Source organism: Herpailurus yagouaroundi, unplaced genomic scaffold (genome assembly GCF_014898765.1).
Source record: "Herpailurus yagouaroundi ecotype Mexico unplaced genomic scaffold, PumYag 182, whole genome shotgun sequence".
Lineage (NCBI taxonomy): Eukaryota > Metazoa > Chordata > Mammalia > Carnivora > Felidae > Herpailurus > Herpailurus yagouaroundi.
Window position 1 is genome coordinate 15,065,441 of NW_024412413.1, and position 24,136 is coordinate 15,089,576.

General features: G+C 49.5%; 1 protein-coding gene across 2 annotated transcripts in view; it reads right to left on the reverse strand.

Annotated features, from left to right (window-relative positions):
• ABTB3 (ankyrin repeat and BTB domain containing 3) overlaps positions 1–24,136 on the reverse strand; it is a 313,737-nt gene that overhangs the window by 206,534 nt on the left and 83,067 nt on the right. The gene's annotated exons all lie outside the window — the stretch shown is intronic.

Consider the following 24,136-nt stretch of genomic DNA (forward strand, 5'->3'; position numbering starts at 1 on the left):
GAAATAAAAAATCCCGAAACCACAGACGGTGATGGTGAGGGGGGAGGGTGCTATCAACAAAGGGTTCTCATGTGCCTGGGGTCCCTAACCCTGCGAAGACAACTTAGCTTCTCTCAGAGCATTTGGATTAAAGTTAGGACCCAGGAATATGCGCACACAAGTGTTTCGTGGAAGCAGCCAGGGAAATGGCCGGTGTAGGCCGATGACATTTCCATAAGAACACCTGTACGGTTGGGGGGGTGGGGAGCAACAGACGTTAGAAGAGAATCCAGTGGCCTTGTGTTTCATCCACATTCAGCACGTATGGTTTTGGTTTGTTTGCTTTTGTAACACAGTCAAAGCTCACGCTTTCAAAAAAGAAGCTTCAGCTAAGTTAAGGGCACACGGATATATTTATGGGGGACAAGGAGACCACCTAGGGATGGCGCTGCTCACACTCGAGAGCCACCTTGTACCTCCTAGGTTACCCATCCTGAACAGAATTAGTTATTTTCTCTTCCACGTCTCCGTCAGCTTTTATTCCTAATGCAGAAATGGTTCCTGGACATGGAATTATAGTTAGCATCTGAATCCTGGGTCTGCTTTAAGTATTTTTGGATGGAGTATCTGAGGCTGATGGAAGCTGGCATATAAATACCCCAGGTGCCTTGCCCCACAGGTAGGATAATTCTGAGATGTGTGTTCTATGCTGGCTGGAAATAAGCTGTGGTCACCCACTGGTAGCTGGCTTGCTCACACATTCCTCATTGGTTCTCTTCCCTTCCTTAAGTCATGTCTCCACTCCTCTACCTTCACTTCCCATGTAAATTTCTAGTACTCAAAAAAAAATTTTTTTTTTGAGAGAGAGAGAGAGAGAGAGAGAGAGAGAGAGAGAGAGAGAGAACGAACACAAGCAGGGGAGGGACAGAGAGAGAGGGAGACACAGAATCTGAAGCAGGCTCCAGGCTCCGAGCTGTCAGCACAGACAGAGATCATGACCTGAACCGAAGTGGGATGCCCAACCGACCAAGCCACCCGGGCGCCCCTAGCACTCAAATTCTTGCTCAGAGTCTGTTTCTGGGGGCCTCAACCTAAGACAAGGTTAGGTCAGACACCTACCCTCTGTAGGGCTGTTATGAGGATTTAAAGACAAGAATAGGTATGTATCATAAACCCAGAGTGGCACCCAGTAGGCACTTGGCAAATTGGACATCCTTCCATGGGGGCTGCTCCCTGCTCAGGTTTTCTATCCACTCCCAGCATTGCCTTGCCCATCAAGCCCTGTAGGGCCTTCCTAGGCTGCCTATGTCCTGCTTTACTATTTCCCCAACAGCTGTTTGGGTAATTACAGATTCTAATTATAACTCATCTTTGTGATTTGGATAAATCCATTAGAGCCACCTTCAACAAACCTCCATTGCTCTTGTGTTAACCCTGCTCTGCCGTGAAGAAGAGGCAGGCAAATAGGTGTGCTTGTTAATGAGTGGGCTGTGAAAAGGAAGCTTTTCATAACAGAATCTCATTAAGAATCATCACCTAGCACACGGGTCTCAAATTAAAGAGTGTGTCAGAACCTTTGGCGGGGTGGGGGTGGGGGAGCTTGTTGGGAATGCATATTCCCAGGCCCTTCCTGCAGAGGTTCTGATACAGAAATCTGGACAGCGCTCAGGCATTTGCATTTCAACAACTTCCCCAAGGGATCCCCCACAGCACACACTCAGAAACACCCGGTCCTTTTGTTCCTTACTTGCGATGATGCTCACTGGCCCAGTGCTTGGCTCTGAGTGACCCCCCCATCCATTCAGCATCTCTCAGCGCACACCTCTGTCCCAGCCACAAAGCTGGGAACTGGGGCCACCATGAAGATTTGCCAAATGAGAGCAGGGTCCTACCTGCTACTTTCAGCACCTTGGAGGCCTGCTCTAAACACACAGTAGGTCCTTTGTGAAGACTTACAGAACGCCAGGGCCTTCCTAATGTAAGGGGCGGATGGTTCATGCCTCCACAGGAATTGAGGGGCCACCTCATTGAGGACCCCATAGTTTGATGGTGACTCCAAGAGGTTAAAATGTACCCCAGGGTCTTACACACAAAATCAGCGTGCAGCCCACTTGCATCCTACACTTTACCCTTTTCCCACAAGCAAAAAAGGTTCTGGCCCTCTCTCCCGAACGCTGTCAGCCTCCTAAGCCTGAGAGTAACCTCTGACCTCTAGAGCTTTCCACCCTCAGTACCACCTGGCTACACAAGGGAGGACGGAGTGGGTGGAGGGCCATAATACAACCTCAGTTGCGGCTGCATGGACCTGACCTACATACTTGTCCAGGGAAAAAAAAGTCACAATGTGTAGTTTTTTGGGTTGACTATTTAAAGTGCCTACTATGCGCCCGAACTCTCAGGAGTGCCGAAGTGACTAAGCTAATAAGTCCACTTATGAATTGGAATGAGCGTTTTCCTCCCACTGGTCAATGTTTAACAAGAACAGAAATCAAATCGAGTGAGTCATTTTTCAGCACAGAATTGCAGCCTCCACCTTCCATTCATCCAGGTCAGACAGACCCTGACTCATTTACTAGAAATATCCAGCAGGAGCACGAGCACTTACATGTTCATATGTTCATGGTGTGTGTTTCTGAGAATGGAGAGCCAGGAAGCTTCTCCGTGTAGTTTATAAAGTTAACACAAACCTAAACCATATGCAGTGAGGGACGCCTGAGTGGCTCAGCCTGTTAAGTGTCTGACTCTTGATTTTGGCTCATGATCTCACGGTTCCTGAGATGCAGCCCCATGTGGGGCTCAGCACTGGCAGTGAGGAGACTGCTGGGGATTCTCTTTCTCCCTCTTTCTCTGTCCCTCCCCTGCTCATGAGTGCACTTGCGTGCTCTCTCTCTCAAAATAAACAACCATTTAAAAAAAGAAAACAAGGGGCGCCTGGGTGGCTCAGTCGGTTGAGCGTCCGACTTCAGCCAGGTCACGATCTCGCGGTCTGTGAGTTCGAGCCCCGCGTCGGGCTCTGGGCTGATGGCTCAGAGCCTGGAGCCTGCTTCCGATTCTATGTCTCCCTCTCTCTCTGCCCCTCCCCCGTTCATGCTCTGTCTCTCTCTGTCTCAAAAATAAATAAACTTAAAAAAAAAAAAGCTTCTGAGGATTCAACTCAGTTTGAAAGAAAGAAAGAAAGAAAGAAAACAAGAAAACCATATGCAGTGATATCTCCTAAAAATTATAAGTCTTGACTAAGGGGGTAGTTCATTCTAATAATAGAATATGGCTCAATATTAGGCAAAGAATATAGTTCAATCACACTGATAGATCCTAGGAGATAAACAAATGATTTTCTCTGTACATGACAAAAGATATTTTCATAATTTGCTCTAAGATTTGAAAACCCAAGAGCATAGGACATTTTCTTACTGTTGTGGGCAGTATGTCTCTAACTAATAATCAACATCATACTTAATGATGTAACTGTTGAGATATTCCCACTACATTCTAGTACAAGAAAAAGCGACCCAGCACCATTACTTGTCAACATTATTCTGGAAGTTGTAGCCAATACAATGAGAAAAGGATGAACGGATAGATAGGTGGAAGCAAGACAAGTATTGGAGAGAAGGGGCCCAAGTCGTGAATCTACTCTGGTGGTGACCATCCAATCCAGAAAGCCAAAACTGTGAGGAAATGGGTGCTCCTGAACACTGATTATTAGAGTACAAGTTGTGCAGAATTTTCACGTGTAGCATTTAAACAACAAACATCAAAAGCAAAAGGCTTTTTCACACCTTTTAATCTAGTAATTGCCCATCTAGAAATGTGTCTTCCGGAAATAATCTGAGATGCATGGGCAAATGTCATGTTCAAGCACCCTCATCATTATGCTATTTACAAAAGTACAAAAGGAGGAACAACTTAAATGTCCAGCAAAATGTCCAGTAAATAAATAATCTTCCCTAAAAGTTGGATAAAATCTAAAACAGTACTTTAAGATGGTATTTTAGATAAGCAAGACTTACTGCAAGAAAGAAGGCATCACATACTACTAAATGAAGAAGGGAACGGTACAAAGAGTATGCTCCGTATAACCAGATTTTCTAACTAATAGCTCTAAGCATAGAACAGACTAGAAAGACTCCCACACAAATGTAGAAACTTACTATCTTGGTGTTTTAGTTTACCTTTTCTTCATGCTTATTAGTAAGTAGAAAAGTATTTAGAAAATACAATGTGCTATTTAAAGATTAATTTGACACAACACTTACGAGCAGTAAGTGTGGTGTGCCGTACTTGGTAAGGACATGCTTGTATCTCGGAAGGCCGCACCTGCCATGGGTACCCACTGCCAGAAAGGGCAAGGCCCGTCCGTGGGCCAGTGACAGGCTAACAGCTTTTTATGTACTATGGCTGATTTGGACCATGCATATCCGTGAAGAGAAACCAGATGTACACAACCATGAAACAGACTGTTTTGCGCCCTGAGCTCCGGACAAAACCTAACTCAATGGCCGAATCTCTGAGAAACCCTCATTCGCTGAGAAACAGCTTGAGGAGTAATGAGAAATGAGCAGTTTTTGCGGAGCTGACCTTGTGGTTCAAACCTGGCAGGTGAGGGCAAATGCCAGAGCTTCAGAGAGCCCAACCCACAGGGTAAGGACGCGTTCGGCCCAGGTGAGCGGATGAGACAGCTGTGATTCACCACACACTCCACTTCCCTACCTCCCAGGGAAGAGGGCAGAACAGGCATGAGAATGAAAACTTAACCACTGGCGTGGGCTGACAAGTGTAATCGGCCAGTTGTCAAGGCTGACGGCAGAGTGGTTCTCATCTCAAGCCCAGAGGAAGGAGGAGACAGAGGGGCTACTGACCTGGGCATCCAGGTGCAGGTCCGGCGGTGGGTGGGAGGAGGTGGGGTGCAGCCCAGGGTCAGCTCAGCTGGTCCCGCCCCTCCCCTAGGCACCACCCAGGCTGGGGCAGCTGACTCAACTCTGATGCAGAGAGAAGGCAGTGGAGCCTGCCAGCTGTTGCTGAGAAAAGACCAGAGCTTTTCCTGTGCTTTAAACCACAGAAACAACCCCACACCTCCTTCTGTCCTCACTGTGGCAACGAATCTTCCCTTACCGATGGGCCTCCCCTCCCTCTCTTTCCCCTGGACCTCTGTGCCCTCTGCCCTAGGTGCTTGGATTAGGGAAGCAATGTGGCAGCTATGTGACTGGGAACACATCTCATCCCCTCTTGGTTCTCTCATCTATAATGGAGGACCGACAGTAGCACCTGCTTTACAGTGCCTGGCACCTAACAAGCTCTCAGTAATGTTAGACTTTATTATTTTAACCCAATGCTGCCTCTTCACCATGTGTACTGTTTTCGTTTGGCTTCTCCAAAAGCAGATCCTCAGGCAGGGACTTAGGTGGGAGTTGATGATTTGGGAGGTGATCCTGGGAGGCACCGTGAGGAAGCGGGGAGAAAAGCCCAAAGAAGCCTTGATAAGAGGGTTACACTATGGGTAATTGGGGCTCAGCCTTGCTGGGAACCCTCTGAGAGGCTCTGAGCACACCCCAAAGCTGTCCCACCAAGGAGGCAAGGACAACGGGTGTTGTAGCCACCAATTCCCATCCTTCATTGGCAGAGGGTTGCTCCTGGGGTGTTAACTCCCAATACTTCCAGTCCACCTGGCTGCGGGCTGAAATGCCCCCATGGCCAGAGGACATGCAGGGCAGATACGCAGGAGTGTGTGGGAGGGGACCAAGGACAGGGCCAGGTCACTGACAGCACCTGTCATCGGGAGTGAGAGGTGTTGGGCAGTGTTGATTATGCTAAAATCTACCAGGAATTTCAGGGCTTATTGGGTAAGCTGGTCTTCCTTAGTAATACATTAATTTGTTCATTTCTTCCATCTCTTGTTCAGCCATTCACCAAGCAGCTACGGAGCACCTCCTGACTGCTGTGTGCCAGATGCTGCAAGAGTCAGAGGAAGGAGTTTGGTCTGAAAGGCAGAGAAGGTCAGGAGGGGAAGTCCAGGCACTCAAGGGACCAGCACAAGCTTCCTCCGGGAGAGAGGGAACCTTCGTCATGCCGAGGAGGGAGGAAGTGGGGTGGCCTGGCTGGACCTGGCACCCTCGGAAAAAAATGGGGTGGAGACAAGGAGCGTCAGGTGGGTTAAGGGTGTCCTGGGGGACTCCTACTCTCATGGGAAGGCGCTAAAGTGCTGGGTGCAAGGTCAACACTCAGTGCATTGTGAAGGTTAGAATTAGACTGTGATCTGTAAACAATGGAGAGCCATCTTTAATTTCTAAAGAGAGACGTGGTGAGTATTTTGAGGAAGCCGCTGTGGTGGGCTGAATAAGGATGCCTCACCAAGGATACCTACATCCTTATCTTGGGAATATGTTACCTTGCAGGGCAAAAGGGACTTTGCAGAGGTGATTAAACTCAGGATCTCGGGATGGGGCGAGGGTCCTAGATTATCTGGGTGGGGCTGATGTAATCATGGAGATCCCTAGAGGAGGGAGGCAGGAGGGTCAGAGGTCATGGAAGAGAAGGCAATGTGATGATGGAGGAAGAGACTGGAGGGGTACAGCCACAAGCCAAGGAATGCCAGCAGCTTCTAGAAGCTGGAAGAGGCAAGCAACAGATTCTCCCATGGAGCTTCCAGAAGGAACCAGCCCTGCTGAGCCTTGTCTGTAGCTCTGTAAATCTCACTCTGGATTTCTGCCATCTGCAGCTGTGAGAGAATGTGTATGTGTGTGCGGCTTTAAGCCACAGTTACAACGGCAACACGAAAACCACCACAGTGGCTCTGGGGACAGCAGGGAAAATGGATGACGCTGAGAGAGCAGCAGGAGAGTAAAGGGCCACTGCCAGGTCACAGGGGATGGTGCCCTAAGGGTGGGGCCACAGCGGCAGGCATGAGGGAGTGACGGATTAAAGAGGAATTGCAAGGTCAGAACCCCCAGAACTTGGCAGAGGCGGGAGTGGAGTGAGGAGGGGGCGAAGCTTTGCTCAGGTTTCTGGTTTGAGTGATGGAGCAGAATATGATGGCGGGAGAAGGCAAGCCCGAGCTCCAGGCCCTCTTGCCTCCCAGGGTCAAGGCAGTGCTGACCCTGCATCTCCATGACAGCTGCCTTTCTCCGAGGGCTGACCCTCAACAAGGCTAGCGTGTGCCAGTGAGCTAATCCGGACAACCCACCTCGTCAAGAGGGGCAAGAGAGCCACCCAGGGGGCTGTAGGGGCCATCTGGATGTTGCCTTGGTGACCAGGGAAGGAAGGGAAATCGAGGGGGTGGGTAGGAAGAGAGGCCAGCAGCGCCCCCTGCCTCCTAGCTTTGGAATTGGTGCCGCCATAGCAGGGGAGGAGCCCACTCCACCTGTGGATTTGAGGTCCATGTCCCGCCAGGGGTGGGGAAGGCCACCTGCTGGGATCCACACAGACTGACAACAGGCTGGCAGGCACCACTGCAGGTTTGGAGTCACCCCTCCCCCATCCTTGTCCCTATCCCTCCACCTACAGTCTGCGCAGACACAACGGGGCCAGCCGGCCACTACTGGGCTCCAGTTCTGTCCTCCGTCAGTCGAAACTGCTCCAAAAGAGGGACGCGGCACCGCTGTGAAGTGCTGATGACACAAAATTGGAGGATAGTAAATAAAAAGGAAGCACCCAGGAGAGGAGCCGAAAAGGAGACACCAGCATTTATACAACTACGCCCAGAACTGTGAACACCCCCCTCATTGGGGGTGGGAGGGAGGTGGGCCAGGAAGCCATGGGGGAAAATGCAAAGGCCTTCTGCAGCCCAGAATAGTCCCCCCCGGGAAGAATGAACTGCCAGAGTCTCATTAGACAATGATAGGAAGTCAAACCCAAGTGGGTACAGGACTCCCCCCCTCTCTAGACCAGGAGGACTTGAAAGCTTACAACCTTCCAGGAAGACAAGGCAGGGTGGAAGGGTTAACACCATCTGAGATGCCCCTGCATGCCTGGACCAGCGCTAGCTCCAGAGGGTGCAGGCTGGATAGAGCCGGATGGATGCTCTCAAGGAGCTCACAGGCCGCTGGGGGCACAGATGTGGAAATAAATGAGTGCAGCGAAGTCCTGGGGGACATCTGATGAAAATCTAGATGGCATATGGTGGGCACTGGGGCCGCTCTGACAGAGGGGTCTGTTCCACCTGGATGATTCAGAAAGTCTTCTTGAACAGGCGATTCTTTTTGTTTGTTTAATTGAGGTGAAATTCACATAACATAAAATTAACCATCTTAAAGTGAACGATTCAATGGCATTTAGTATATTCCTAATATTGTACAATCACCACCGCTATGTAGTTCCGAAACATTTCATCACCCCATAAGGAAGTTTTAGACCCACTGGGTGGCCCCCATTCCCCCTACCCCTAAGTCCCGGGAAGCCATCAATCTGCTTTTTGTCTCTATGGATTTACCTTTCCTGGCTATTCCATATAAATGGAATCCATACAGGGGCGCCTGGGTGGCGCAGTCGGTTAAGCGTCCGACTTCAGCCAGGTCACGATCTCGCGGTCCGTGAGTTCGAGCCCCGCGTCAGGCTCTGGGCTGATGGCTCAGAGCCTGGAGCCTGTTTCCGATTCTGTGTCTCCCTCTCTCTCTGCCCCTCGCCTGTTCATGCTCTCTCTCTGTCCCAAAAATAAATAAACGTTGAAAAAAAAATTAAAAAAAAAAATAAATGGAATCCATACAGCATATGGCTGCTTGTGTTTGCTTCTATTCACTTAGAGTAATATTTTTGAGGTTCCCCTGCATCGTAGCATGCATGTGTCAATACTTCATTCCTTTTTATGGCTGAATAATAGAAGAGGTGATTCTTGAGCTGATCTTGAAGAATGAGTAGGTGTGTGCAAGCCAGGGAGACAAAGGCGGAATGGTGTTCCTGGGAGGGGGGGATGCTGGCAAAGGCACGGAAGCATGGAACATCAAGGTCTCCTCTGGGGACCTCACAGAGGTCAGGATGGCCAGAGGGCTGCAGGGCAGCCAAAGATGAGACTGGATTCTAGGAAGGGCCTAGCAGGTTAACCTAGCAGGTTAAGGGCTCTGTGCTTGGGTAACGGGAGCCACGGAAGGCAAACCAGGGCGCCATATGACTAGATCTGCATTTTAGAAAAGATGTTCTGGCTGCCGTTTGGACCAGCAGAGAGATGAATTGGATGCTCCTGGGAGGTGTTTGGGTCAGGACTAATTCTGGAGCCATAGGGACACAGAGGAGGGAGCAGCTGAAACTCGACAGGCTTGGCCCACCCACCTTGGGTAACAGATATATAGGAGTCTTGGATAAGTTCTGGAAGAGATGCCTTGAGGGTGGAAATGGGGGAGATGGGCCATCAGCTCTGATGGGTGAGTTAAGTTTTAGGGTTCTGTGGGTCATTCAGGCGGACCCCTCCAGCAGCAGCTGGTGGTACCTCAGACTAGGCCAGGAGAGGTGTCTGGGCTGAAGAGGAAGGTTTAGGAATCTTGCTTCATGTTATTTTTTACAGCAGTCTACGTCAGAGAATGGGTATGCGCCCATTCTAAAGGTGGAGAAACGGAGACTCCCAGAGATGAAGCCACACACCTAAGGCCACGTAGCTGATTAAGTTCCGGAGCCAGGGTTTGAATCCGTGCTTGGCTGGTTCCAAAGCCTCGGAGCTTTCCGTTAAGCCAAACAGCTTAAATTCTTTCCTTGCACCTCCTATCCCTCCCCCCAAATCCTAAATTCACCCAGCACTTCCATGGGAAAAGGAATATGGGCCTGAACAGCCATTCTGCCATCTTGATGTTCCACAGCAGGGGGCCGAGAGGGGAGAGGGAGGGAGGGGGGTGCTGTTTTCCAAGTAAACACTTAAAATTCCTGAGGATGCCCTGGAGATGCTGCTGAACCTGAATTAGACCCCAGCATCCACAGGGTGCAGCGGTCTCAGGTAAGGTAGCGGGGGAGCTGTCCCCAGGGCGGGGAGCTGGAACCGTGTGTGTGTCTTTTGGCAACACTTAAGGGCCCCCTCCAGCCTCTCAAGGTAATGGCATCAGCTGATCCCTCTCACATCACGTGGCCCAGCTTATGGTGCCACGGTGGGGAGGAAGATGCAAGTTAACAATTTCACGGGCAAATGTGGGGCTTTGGGGAGCTTCTTAACCGGCAAGAATCAACCAACCCCAGAGGCAAATGAAATCCAGGCAAGAGAAAAACTACCCAAAGCAAGTAACTCGGGGATGTGATCGGATGTCATTCTAAGCAAGAGAGGCGATGGAGGAACCGTTATTTTAATGAAACGAAAACAGCACCTTCTCAGAATGTTTCTTTAAACGAGTCCAGCTTGCATTCTCAAGGCCAAACCGCCTGAGCTGCTGAGGACAAGGCTTGGAGCTGTACCACGTTGTCGTAAAACTTGTGTCTGTGTAATTCAGTGTGACCCAGCCACTCTTTTTCACAGAAAACCTGATGTGCAGAGGTCATTACACATCACTGGCTCGAAATTGGGAGCTCTGTGCCAAGATGGCCCACTGTGCTCTGAGCCGCCTCCTCTCCCGCCCTGCACTCAGCCCACCTCCCTGCTATTATGATTCTCCCTTCTCCACACACAATAGCTCCGTACAGTGTTCTGTCCCTTCTGAATGTAGGGAATATTGTGCTTCTTTCTGCTTTCACGGGGCTCATCAGGTGGCTAAAGAACATGTGACTGCCAGTTTTTCAGGCTCAGGTTCCTTTTCTTGGCATGCAGGTGTCATGTTCTGCAGCTGGATAATGTGTGGGGAAGTACTTTCAAAACCGGTATCCAGAACATTGTAGTTTTCATCCAGACAATTACTTTCTGTGTTTCTGGGAAAGCACGTTTTGTAACACGAGAAAAAACGAGAAGGAAAAATTCTCATTTAGTATAAAACATTACTTATTCCTAGGTACTATAAACTGGTATTTTTGCCTACTCAGCACCCATTTTCCATCCTCCCAGGAATGCACAATTATTTTCTGGAGTGGGGGAGGGGAAGTATGTTTCTCCCGATTCCAGATTGGTTACATGGCAAGTGTTGCCAATCAGTGTATTCTATTTCCTTGGACACAGTGATCCGGTTAGGTATACCCAGCTGATGTAAGGTTGAAGAATTGTCCATTTTACTGAATCCTTGAAGACCTATCCTTTTCCTATGGCAATTGCTAGCTGTACGGTTCATTTAAGGCTGGAGCTGCTGGGGGCTACCATGTGAGAAATGAAGCCAAACTAAGATATGAAAAGAAAAGTGACTAAATCCTGAAGGTAAGATCTGTGCTCCTGGAACCAGCCATACCTGAAACCTGTGTATGGCTATACTGTTTAGTTATGGGAACCATGCTGAGTTGGGTTTCTGTACTTACAAGCAAAAGGATCCTGATTCCTGTAACCTGACACTATATTTTGTACAAAGGAGGTTTCAGAATTTCTCTTTTCATTTTTTAAATGTTTACTTATTTTTGAGAGAGAGAGAGAGAGAGAGAGAGAGAGAGAGAGAGAGAGAGAGAGACAGAGAATGAGTGGGATAGGGGCAGAAGGAGAGGGAGACACAGAATCCGAAGCAGGCTCCAGGGCTCTGAGCTGTCATCAGAGAGCCCAACATAGGGCATGAACCCACAAGCCGTGAGATGATGACCTCAGCTAAAGTCGGACACTTGACTAAGCCACCCAGGCGCCCCTCATTTAATCCACTTGCAAATCTTGCTGGATCTGCCTTCAGAATATATCCCAAAGCTTACCACTTCTCATCACCTACACTGCTACCATCAAGGTGCAAGCCACCAAGGCCTCTCCCTTAAACTACTGGTGTCATCGTTTCCCTTCTTAGCCCTCATAGCTGATTCTCCACTTAGGCAGGCAGAAGGATCTTTCTGCAGTTTCACTCAGACCAGATCACTCTTCTCAGAACCGCTCAACAGCTCCCACCCCACTTTGGATAAAATCCAAAGGCCTTCCATCTGGCCGGCTCCCTGTCTGACTCCTCTCCCATTACCCCCTCCTCGCTCCCTGAGCCCTGGGCAGGCTGGCCTCCTGGCTGGTCCTTGCTTGCGTCAAGGACATTCTCACCTCAGGGCCTTTGCGCCTGCCTCCCCCTGTCTGCAGCCCTCTTCTTCCCATATTTTCCTGCCTCTCTCTTTGCTCAAATTCCACCTCTTCAAGGCCTCCCTTTACCATCCCATCTAAAACAGCCCCCTCACTCTTACCCCCTGGAATTACTTTATCCTGTCGCCTTTTCTACCACCTGACATTACATGTATTTCCATTTGTACACTGCCTGTGTTCCCCCCCACTGGACCATAAGTTTCATGAGGACAGGGCCCAGCACAGTGCCAGGCATGTCGCAGGCACTGGGTAAACATTTGTTGAGAGTCCGAGTGAGGGCTGAGCAGGTAATGAATGAGCTTGGGCGATGCACAGCTTCTTTGGCTCATCCATTTCCCCATGTGTGAAGGAGGCGACGGGACAAGATGTATGGTTTTCAAAGTACATTTCATCTTCAGGCTGAGTGGGGGTGGGGGGCACTTCGGAGCTGCCTCCCTGCTTCAATAGAGCAGCTCAACTTTTATTTTTAGACACTGGGGTTCCACAGAAGAAGCAAAGGCATACTGCTGTTAAGAGGTGGCTCCGATGGTCTTCTAGGTGACTTCAAGGCTAAGCTTGCAACTTTCCCCCCCCCTCCACATCATTCTGGCACTTTTCACATTGACTCTTAGCAGAAGAGCCTTGTGGTCTTTCTCCCTTTGCCTTACATCCTGAAAAGTCTGAGCAGATTCTCTTTCTCTTCATTAAAGAAGCACAGAGGGGTTACTGTCCTCTGGCACCAATATGTTATCTGGTCAGTACTGCCCAGGAAGACCCCAGCAGAGAGGTCCCCATGCTCTGCATGTTTAAGGGAAGTCCCCTCCCTCCTCCTCACTTGGCAACAAATCTCTCCTTTTTTTCTTTTACCGCATGCAATTTAGAGAAACTGGCAAATTTTCTCTAAAACTACAGAGATGTTAAGTTTTAACAGGAAGGGAAAAATCGATGCGTGCATGAGACTAATTAAAAAAGCTCTCAGTAGGACTGTGCTTTTGTCCTATTCTTGCACCTTCTCTTGGAGGCAAAAATTTCCTCCGTAGACTCGGCATATGGAGAGATACACCTGGGGGAGAAAAAGGCTCAGAGTAAACCTCAGACAGTAACCCTCCAGTGGACCTTCCCCAGGAAAGGGGCTCTGAGACCTTTCTTCTCTTTGAAAACTGGCTCAGAAAGTTGATAGAAGAGACAAGAAAAATTGGTAGCCGAGGCTTATGTAATCTGAGCAATACTGATTCGGGCAGCTCCACTGGAGGACTCCTACCTATAGGGGCAGGAGGAGAGATGGAAGGCAGGAGAGAGAAGAAATGGGTGTGGCAGGGGAGTGGCCTCGATGCCTTTAATTAACCTCAATTCCCAGGCAGGTCTTTTAATCTGCAGAGTACAAAGGAGCTTCTGAAGGTGAGTTAGTAGGCAGTCTTGCCCGAGACTCAACAATGGAGACCTCAGTGGAGCCCTGGTTCCAACTCAGGAAGGTTCTCTCCAGCACACTGCACTGCCTCTCAGGACTTCGAGTCAGAGTCAGAGAAGCCAAGGATGAAGAGACTCAGGAGGGACGGTGTGGGCAACGGTCAGGTGCGGCAGAAAGATCAAGAAGGACATCACCTTAAACCTCACCACTGGGTTGGCAAACTGGGGGCCCCTGCAAGGGCATTTTCAGTGAAGTGATACGGGACCCTTGACTTGGGCTCGACCCTTGTGTGGGGAAGACTGTGCAAGGTGGTTTCTCTGACATGCAAATCTGACCACTCCTTTCTCTGCTGGAAACCCTTCACTGGTGTCCCTTGGGCAGCCTTCCAATCTGGCCCACAGGGTCTCCTGTGACCGCCCACTGTCACCTCCCCCCTCAAACGGATGCTCTATTGCTGCCATTCTGCCCGGCTCTCTCTGATGACCATGCCGTGTCTTGCCTTTGTCCCCGAGGCTCCCTCTGCCACGAACACCCTTCCCCCAGCTCCTCCCCAGACTCTGTTCCTTCATCGGGTCCTCTCTTGTTCCTGCCGCAAGCGTGCAAATGAGTGTTCTCTGAGGCCTCAAGCGCTAGTAAATCGAGACCGAAAGTTAATGAGGGTGATAACGAAGTTCACTAACATTTACCCAGCACCTCCTCTGTGCTAGACTCTGGTCTAAGTATTCCTCGTGCAATAACTCACTCCTCCCATCCCATATGGTAAGGCCACGTCAGCCCACAGGAGAGAAGCCAAGGCACAGAAGGGGTAAGGAGCTGAGGGTAACAGGATAGCGGTGGAGTTGCCACAGGGAGGGTTAGGGACTGAATGTTCAAAATTCATATGTTGACTATGTTGAAGCCCTAACCCCAGTGTATTTGGAGACAGGGCATTTAAAGAGGTAATTAAGGTTAAGTGAGATCATAAAGATGGGGTCCTGATCTGACCGGATGAGTGTACCTGTAAGAAGAGACACCAGTGGGCTCTCTTCCTCCATGCCCTGCCACACTCTTACCCGGACCACCCCCTCCACCATCTGATGCCCAGGAAGAGAGCTCTCACCAAACACCAAACTGGATGAAGCCTTCATCTTGGACTTCTTTTAAATTTTTTTTTTCAACGTTTTTATTTATTTATGGGACAGAGAGAGACAGAGCATGAACGGGGGAGGGGCAGAGAGAGAGGGAGACACAGAATCGGAAACAGGCTCCAGGCTCCGAGCCATCAGCCCAGAGCCTGACGCGGGGCTCGAACTCACGGACCGCGAGATCGTGACCTGGCTGAAGTCAGACGCTTAACCGACTGCGCCACCCAGGCGCCCCTCATCTTGGACTTCTATCCTCTAGAACTGTGAGAAATTAATTTCTGTTGTTTAACCCACCCAGGCTATGGCTTTTCATTATGGTGGCCCAAGCTGACTAATTTAGGGAGCAACAAAAACAGAGTGTTCCAGGCAGTTCTTTCCAACGGGGTAATCTTTCAGCTGAGGGCTGCAGGGGGTGGTCATAGGAATACCTGGTGGTGGGGAGACCAATCCAGGCAGAGGAAGTAGCAAGTGCAAAGATCCTGCGGCAGGAACCATGCCTGCATAGTGGAGAAACAGAAGTGCAGTGAACAAAGGAGGCTGGTGCTGGGAGGGTCTGGAGAGGCAGGCACGGGGCAGAGCGTGGAGGGCCTCTTCGGCCAGGAAACAGGATCTGGATTTTATTCTAAGTGCCCCCCAGTGGCCTGCACCAACCTTACAAGGAGACCAAGGAGGACAGAGCCTGGAGGAGTGGCGTAAGAGAGAAGTTCACAGAACAAACATCTCTCCCTGGCACACAGGCCACTCACTGCACACAGCCATGGAGGCCATGTTCCACACAACTCCATGGGAGCAGTTCACCAGGGCTCTGTTGTAAATGTAGCCCCTCAGGCTGTGTAACCCAGTGACCCTGCTCATCCAGCCCTCCAATTTGCTTCTAAGAACAAGCGTTCTCAAAGTGGTTCTGTTTTATAATTAAATTCCAGCAACCTGCTCCCCTTAACTGCATTAAATTACCAGGCCATCTGCTACCTGGGAACAGAGGAGCAAAGAAACAGCCTGGGTTGGGGGAAGCAGAGTCCCCAGGAGAGGTTTAGGCACCTCCTCCTAAAGGCATTCTTCCTTATGCACATCCAATCGCTCCCGCCCAGAAGCACAGGGAGGGAGAGAAAAAAACAATCTGGAGAGTGCGGGCAGGTTTATTGACAATTCTGGTTGATGTGCAGACACCTGGGAATGGGTATGAGATGAGAAATAGGAACCTGTAGTTCCCATGGGCTCAGCCGTCTCCTGGAGGTGAGTATCTCAAGCCCTGGGTATGATTCTGTTCCGTCAGGGTAGTTCTGACAACGAAACCACTTTCCAATCCAACACCTGGGTGAGGTGTGGCTTCACTATGCAGATTGGAGGCCACAAGACACGGTCAGTGTCTCAGTATCCACTGAGCCCCTGTGCTGCACCGGGATGGGGTCAGTGCTGGGCTTCATTAGAAGGGAAAGCATGTTTCAGAGGGAACAGAAGAGCATGGTGGGGGGTGGCACTTGAGATGCCTCTGGAAGGAAAGACAAATGCAACAAATTCCTCAAATATTTGACTATGGAAGACACGGAGTCCCAAAGATAATAAAGTCTCAGCATGCTGCTTCCAAAGGGCTCACATTCCGCCAAGGGAGCAGGACCATGTTCAAGTACCATAAGAGCCGGCAGTACATCTGTTAACAGAATGATGCCCAAATGCCACGGAGTGAAAGAGATATGAAAGAGTAATTCTGTCTGGGAAACATAAGGGATGCTATGGACAGGAGCAAACATTTGACATGCCCCCAAAGGTCTAATCCAATCCCTGTAAAAAGACAGGTGGGGTGGGGTACCTGGGTGGCTCAGTCGGTTAAGCGGCTGACTCTCGATTTCGGCTAACAGTTTCTGAGTTCGAGCCCCACATCGGGCTCTGTGCTGATAGTGCGGTGTCTGCTTGGGATTCTCTTTCTCCCTCTCTGCCCCTTCCCTGCTCATGCTCTCTCTCTCTCTCTCTCTCTCTCTCTCAAAATAAATAAACTTAAAAAAAAAAAAAAAAGGTCGGGTAAGTGGAATAATGGGCCTCTAAAGATACCCATGGTCTAAGCCCTGGAACCTGTGGATATCTGACTTTACAAGGCAAAAGAGACTTTGCAGGTGTAATTAAATGAAGGATCCTAAGATGAGGAAATTATCCAGGTGAGTTCAGTGTAATCATAAGGGTCCTTATAACAGGAAGGCAGGAGGGGGAGAGTTAGGGAGAGAGAGAGATAGGATGTTGGAAGCAGTAGTCAAAGCAAAGCTACTTGGGAAAGACGGCTCATTGCTGGCTTTGAAGATGGAAGAAGGTGCCACCAGCCAAGCAATGTAGGAGCCTCTGAAAGCTAGAAGAGGCAAGAAACAGATTTCCCCCTGGAGTCTGCAGAAGGAACACCGCCCTGCTACCTCTCACTTTTAGCCCATTAAGACCCACCTCAGACTTCTGACCTCCAGAATTGTTAAGATGATAGATTTGTGTTATTTTAAGCCACAGAGTTTGCAGTGATTGGTTATAGCAGCCATAGAAAACTACTACCGTGGGGAAGGGCATTCCAGACAGGAAGAACTGTGCACACAGAAGCACAGAGGCCTTGGGTTTAGAAAACCAAGCGGGGGACTTGGCCACATAGTACATGCAGGTTACATGCTGGAGAGGATGTTGAAGAGTAGTGGGGGCCTTTGAGGCCATGCCTGAGATCTGGGAATGTGCTGTGTAAACATTAGGGAGAACACCAGGGATGTTTAAGCCTGGTTAGGTGGGCGGGGGGGGTTGGGGAAGATGACCAGATCTATCTTTGAAAAAGACAACTCTAGTGGTGGTAGGGAAAATAGTCTGAAGGAAAAATGAGAAGAAAAGAACTAAATTAGCACCAGGAACCCCAACAGCCATAACTTGTGGGTCATGGCTCACATCCAGCAGAAGTCTTGCTCCTGACAGGCTGTGGAGGCCAGGCCACAGCCCTGCAGTGATGTCCACCTGCCCCCGTCCCTGTCCTCCCAGTCCAGGGCTACCAGGGTTGTGGTCCCCCTGAGGCTCTGTGGGGGAGAGTGCTGCGATGGATTAGTCATGTCTGCTCTGGGCCTGAGTGTGGATGGTACCATCTGACCCGGGAGTGAAGTCCAGCGTGGGCCAGGATGTGACGCCCTTCTTGTGGCTTCCTTACACCTACCATAAAGTCCACAGAACTTCCTGGAGTGAAGGGGAGTTCTTGAGAGAGAAAGAAGGGGGTGGGTTCTGGATCCTGAGACCGAGGAGGTATTGGCCAACTGAGGAAGCAAACGCAGACACCTGGAGAAAATCACGGAGCAGCCACTGACCCTGAACGGGGGTAGGACTGGGGACAGCAGCTTTCAGTGGACACTGGGCTACACAAAATGGGATTCTGGGAAAGGTTTCAATTTTTTTTTTGTTTTACTTATTTTTTGAGAGAGAAAGAGCATGAGAGGTGGAGAGAGAGGGAGACACAGAATCTGAAGCAGGCTCCAGGCTCTGAGCTGTCAGCACACAGCCAGACACAGGACTCGAACTCCTGAGCCATGAGACCATGACCTGAGTTGAAGTCAAATGCTTAACTGACTGAGCCACCCAGGCATGCCTCTCTAGGAAAGGTTTTAAAACCTTTACTGCCTTTTATTTTTTTTTAAGTTAGAAAACTACTGCTCAAAATCAATCCCCACAGATCTCTAGATGAGTATCTGGGCCTTAAGGGAGCTCAAAGTCTTGCCCAAGGTCATAGGAGGGAAATCAAGGGCAGAGATGAACACTCCTGCTAGCTCTCTGTAATGCCAGCTTTCCATCACGCCAACTCCCTTCCTGGCTGCCTGGTTTCTAGGCCACAACATACCGTTCACTGCCCTTAGAATGTCTGCACCCCTGTCGCTCGTGGAATACCTACCCTGTGGGGGATGAGAAGTGTCCTCACCAATTCCAAACCCTGAGAATAAAAAAACATGATGGCGAGGGTAGGTGGGCTGGCAAGGGTGAGAGGACAGGATGGCGGGACCAGAATGTTTTCCAATAGCCAGGCACTGATTTCTTCTATTTCCCTGAAAGGTCTCCTAGGATGAGCTGAGGAACTTTCTAGAAGTGTTTTCACAACTTTTCCCCACTGGTGGGTCCTTCCATACACATTCCGGAGAACTAGGTTCTGCTGGGTACTCGCATAGCTGGTTAGGCCTCAGGTGGGCCTAGGAATTAACACAGGTTCTGCCAGCTGTATCATAAGGGGAGGGGGTCTCACTTCTCAGGGGATTATCGTGCGAGCTCAGCACCGGGTCTTAGCACGTGGTGGACACTCGGTGAGGAAGAGTAACTGCCACTGATGGAACAGGAGCTCTGTACGGGCACTGATAGGGTTTTCCACATATTACCCCTGTGAGGTTTAGAATAGAGGCATCTCCATTACACAGGCTAAGATACTGAGGCTCATAGAGATTTAATAATATGTCTAAGGTCATACAGTGAGTTGAATGGTGAAATCTATGAATGTAGAAAGAGTCTTTGCAGATGTAATTAAGTTAAGGATCTTAAGACTATTCTGGATTATCTTCGGGGGGGGGGGGGACACTAAACCCAATGACAAGGGTCCTTATAAGAGACAGAAGAGGAAGTGGCCATGTGAAGACAGAGGCAGAGATTAGAGGTCTGCTGTTGAGGCATCTAGGTGGCTCAGTCGGTTAAGCATCCGGCTTCGGCTCAGGTCACGATCTCGTGGTTCATGAGTCTGAGCCCCGTGTTGGACACTGTGCTGACAGCTCAGAGCCTGGACCCTGCTTCAGATTCTGTGTCTCCCTCTCTCTCTGCCCCTTGCCCACTCATTCTCTGTCTCTTTCTCTCAAAAATAAAACATTAGAGGTCTGCTGTCAGAAGCCTGGAGCCACCAGGAGCTGGAAGAGGCAAGGAAAGATTCTCCCAGAGAGCCTTCAGAGGGAGCACACAGCCTTACTGTCAACGCTTTGATTTTGGAGATCTAGCCTCCAGAACTAGGAGACAATACCTACATTTCTGTGGTTTCAAGGTCCTGAGTTTGTAGTAATTTGTTCCAGCAGCCCAAGGACACTAATATAGGTCACAAGGCCGGGGGATGGCCAAGGTGGGTGGGTCTGTCTGACCCCAAAGGCCGCACTTTTAACCATGAATGAATGGATCCATGGCTGGATGGATGAATGCAGGAAATCTCCTTGTAGCAGAATATCAATACGGTTTCAGTGACAGGATGGGGAAGAGGGAGATCCAGCAGGAAAAATCAATTGCTAATTTCTTTGCCATCAGGTATCACATTTGACCCCCTTAATTCTGCCTGTTCATTCGTCATTAGGGGTCCTGTGCTCAATAGGAAGGGGAGAAGGGGCCAGCAGGCCTTGCATGAAGAAGCCACGCCGTGAAATGAAGATGGAAACACCTGCCTGAGCCAGACAACTAGCTGCTTGTCAGCTCTAATGTAAGGGGGTCACTCCCGGAAAGAGAACAAGAGGTAACACAGGGAGGTGGCCGGTTCCTTAACAAACTATGCAGCAAAATGAACGATTCAGTCTTCAAAAGGTCATAGGGGTTCATCCTCTTTTCTGGGGACTCCTTGCCCTCCTACCTCCTTCCCCAGGCCCAAGGGATGGGTGTGGTGCCTTCATGGCAGAGGAAGGGCCAGCTAGTGGGATTTCCTGAATTTGCTAATAGGTTCTCACACTACAGGTGCTCAACAGAAGGCAGGAAGAAATTGGACATTCCAGATCTCTTTATCTAGGCGTTAGCTCTTTTTTCTTTTAATTTTTTTTTTTAATGTTTATTTATTTTTGAGACAGAGAGAGACAGAGCATGAACGGGGGAGGGTCAGAGAGAGAGGGAGACACAGAATCCGAAGCAGGCTCCAGGCTCTGAGCTATCAGCACAGAGCCCGACGCGGGGCTCAAACTCACGGACCGCGAGATCATGACCTGAGCCGAAGTCGGACGCTTAACCGACTGAGCCTCCCAGGCGCCCCTAGGCATTAGTTCTTGACATCACGCTTCAAAACCACACAGGTAATGGAAGGGGGGCTGAAGGACCCTTTTTCTTACTACAATAAACACATCCACTCTGGTGGATCTGCTTAGATTCTGGGCTCCGTTAGGACATGTGGGCCAAGCATTTCCCCAGGCTGCATTCACCTACTGCGGTTCCTGACCACAGACTTTTCCAATTTGCAGCTGGGCCTGCCTGAATTATTTCAGGCTCCGGAATTTTTCCAAACTCCCATTACTGGCTGGCTGTGAAACAGAGCGTAAAATGCCAGTCATTTTTTTTTCCTTTCAAATTCCATAGTCAACTGACATCATAACAGATTTCAAACTCAAACAGTCAGTCTGGATTCAAATACCTCTTGGCCGGCTCTAAAGGACAAGAGGCAGCTGGGCATGATACAAAGCCCCTTGAACTTGAAGTCACAAGGGTTAAAGATCAAATCCTAGCTCTGCCATTTATGGACAGCATGGCCCCGCCAAGTGCCCTAACCTCTGAGTCTCAGTGTGTGTGTTCACCCAGTAACTAGCTACTGAGCTCTCCCACTGTGGCCAGCACTGCTTTTCTGCCAAAGGAGGCAGCCTACCAACAAGAAAAAAAATATCAGATGGTGATAAGTGGTACTCAGACTATTAAAATGGGCAGTGTCAGAGACAATGGCCGATTGCAGCTTTAGATAGAGCGGTCATGGAGAGCCTCTTGGAGGAGGTGACATTGAAAATAAGACCCGAGTGTCAGGAAGCCAGCCTTGCAAAAGCAAGGGGAAAAGCATTCCAAGAAGAGGAAAGGGCTAATGCAAAGGTCTAAAGGCTGAACCACGCCTGGAGATCCAGATGGAAAACGTGTGACCAGAGCATAGTGTGTGGCTTAAGACGGTGACAGATGATGCTGAAGAAAGGCAGGCACCAGGCTGTGCAGGATGACCAATAAGGTGCAGGAAAAAATGTGACAGCTTTTAGTTACATCTACTTCTGAATCTAAAGGCAGAAGGAAATCAAACTCAATCTCACCATATTATTGCTACTAGTGAAGGTATTTAATTTCTAAATGAACATACACAGAATGAGGGTACACGCTAAAATTATTTTCGTGGGGGAACACAATAAAAAAAGTTTAGATGTCACTAATTTAGGACTTTGTAAAGAGTGAGCAGTGGGATGGTGAGACTTTAAGGAGCTCTAATTGGGAGGGCGACAGGAGCTGGTTGATATTTTGAAAGTATCGCTCCCTACAGAATGGAGCTAACTTCCCTGGTCCATGTGACCCACACAGGGTGCTTAGAGCCCCCGCTAAGATAATGCTTGTAACACTGTTTTTATTGCTTACCGAAGGGCTGTCTGCATAGCCTGAAATGTGTTACGACTCTTACCAAATACCATATTATCCCTATTACTCAAAAGAGTCTTACAAAAACTGATGCTCATTGGAATTCAAAAATTCTACCGGCTGCCGAATTTCACGTTGCCCTCCACCATTGGTTGCCCACACCATTAATTGGTGTGTCCCCAGTACAGTTTGCATCTCTCTGGGCCTCGGTTTTCTCATTTGCAAACTGACAAAGAGATCTCGGAGGCCCTGCCCAGACCTTCTACATCTCCGTACTCCTCTGCTAATGCAATTTCACGACTGACATTGCCCCGGGAGACACAAAACACAAATGGCTCTCCTTCACTGCCTCTTTCAACCTTGCGAGACTGAGGTGTTCCTGCTTGGATATATAATATCCAATGGAAGTGTGCGGACTCAGGCATCAGAGCCAAGCTCAGACCATAAGCCACGTGGCCAGGAGCATCTTATTTGAAGTTGCCGAACCTCAGCTTCCTCATCTGCAAAGTAGGGAGGTACGTTATTCTACCCACCACTCGGGCTGTCGCAGGAATAAAACGAGGCGTTGTATCCAGTGTTAGCGCCGTGCCTGGCATCCAATAAGAGTTCAATAAATGTGTGCTGTTGATGGCGGCAGTAAAGGAGAGTAATACAGGGCCACCCTATAAACACTGCCAACTGTTGTCATAAGGCCAACAGGTCCCAAACGACACTGAAGTCGCTCATCTGTCTCAAGGAGTCAGAGTTCACATCCTCCAGGCGAGCACAAACTGAGTCACTGCCTCTTCAGCTCTCAGCACAATAGGCCACAAGGGAACTTGCTCCCGGCCCTCAGAACCACTGGCTGAGCGTGGCTGGATGGAGCTCAGAAGTTCATAAACCACTCCATCCATTCATTGAATTCAATCTCGCCCCACAAGGCACAGCAGATCAGTCCTGCAGGGCTGAGGAACACAGTGAGAGGAGGCTGGAGTCTGCACAGCTCCCTGGGGCCTTTGGGCTAGTGGACCCTTGACTCAGAGATGACGGGTCCAAGGCTCACAGTCCTACAGATGAGAAAAGCGAGGGCCGAGGCGTCCTAGCATTGAGTCCAGGTAATACACCCACGAGGTAGGCAGGAAATCTACACAAGACCGAAAAACCAAAGCTCAGGCAGGAGCCTGGGACCAAGGCTGGCTTTGCCACTCAGGAGCTGCATGAACTTGGGCAAGTTATTTAACCTTCTAGTGCCTCATTGCTCCCATCTGCAAAATGCAACTCACGGGTTTAATGTAAGATAAAATACATGTGTAAAACACTTAGAAACAGTGTCCATCACTCAGTGCTCAGTAAATATTGGCTATTCCCAGGTCTCCCTAAAATCCAGTCTGGCTCCCGTCCCCCCGCCCCCACCCCCCCCCCCACAATCTTCCCAGAGATGAGCCCTTGTCACTAACAGTCAAAGAGCTCCCCAACCATTGCCAGTGTTTAAACCATTTCCTGACTATCTTTAAATTTGCAAATTAGAAATGTCAACACATGCCTTGAATGAGCCAGATAAGGATGGGACAACAATCCGCTGGACTCCAGATTTTAATAAAAGAAAAATAACCAACAATATCAATTTCTTAAAAAAACACCTGCTGTACAGTTTCCAAATTCCTGCTCTTTGCATCTCTCCCCTCTATGCATGTGGCAGTTAAATTACCTTTCTCAGAAAATCTCGGCCACACAGAGCACGCTTGTCTCCTTACAAAGCTGCACACATTTTTAGCATCCACTTGGGGTTTTATTGTGGAGAGTACAATACACAGCAAGAAACAGTTTATCATATTTGGTCGGCTTGCCCCTCATTTTTCCAGCTGACAGTTTTATTTATTCCATTGCAAGGACAGATTTAATGGAGGGGTGGGGGTGGGGAGAGGCATTCCTGGGCTTTGCCATCCAGCCCTTTCTGCACTCATCCTTCATTCTCCCACAACATTCCTGGGAAGAAAATCCCCTACTTTGTCCCCAGGGCAATGCGGGTGCAGAAAGGAAGTCATCTTCTGGAGCAGCAACCCAATGAATGTTTCGGGGCTACCGTCCCCACGATATAATCGAAAATACCTACCCAGGGGTGCCTGGGTGGCATGGTTGGTTAAGTGCCTAACTTCGGCTCAGGTCATGATCTTGTGGTTCGTGGGTTCAAGCCCCGCGTCGGACTCTGTGCTGACAGCTCAGAGCCTGGAGCCTGCTGAGGATTCTGTGTCTCCCTCCCTCTCGGCCCCTCCC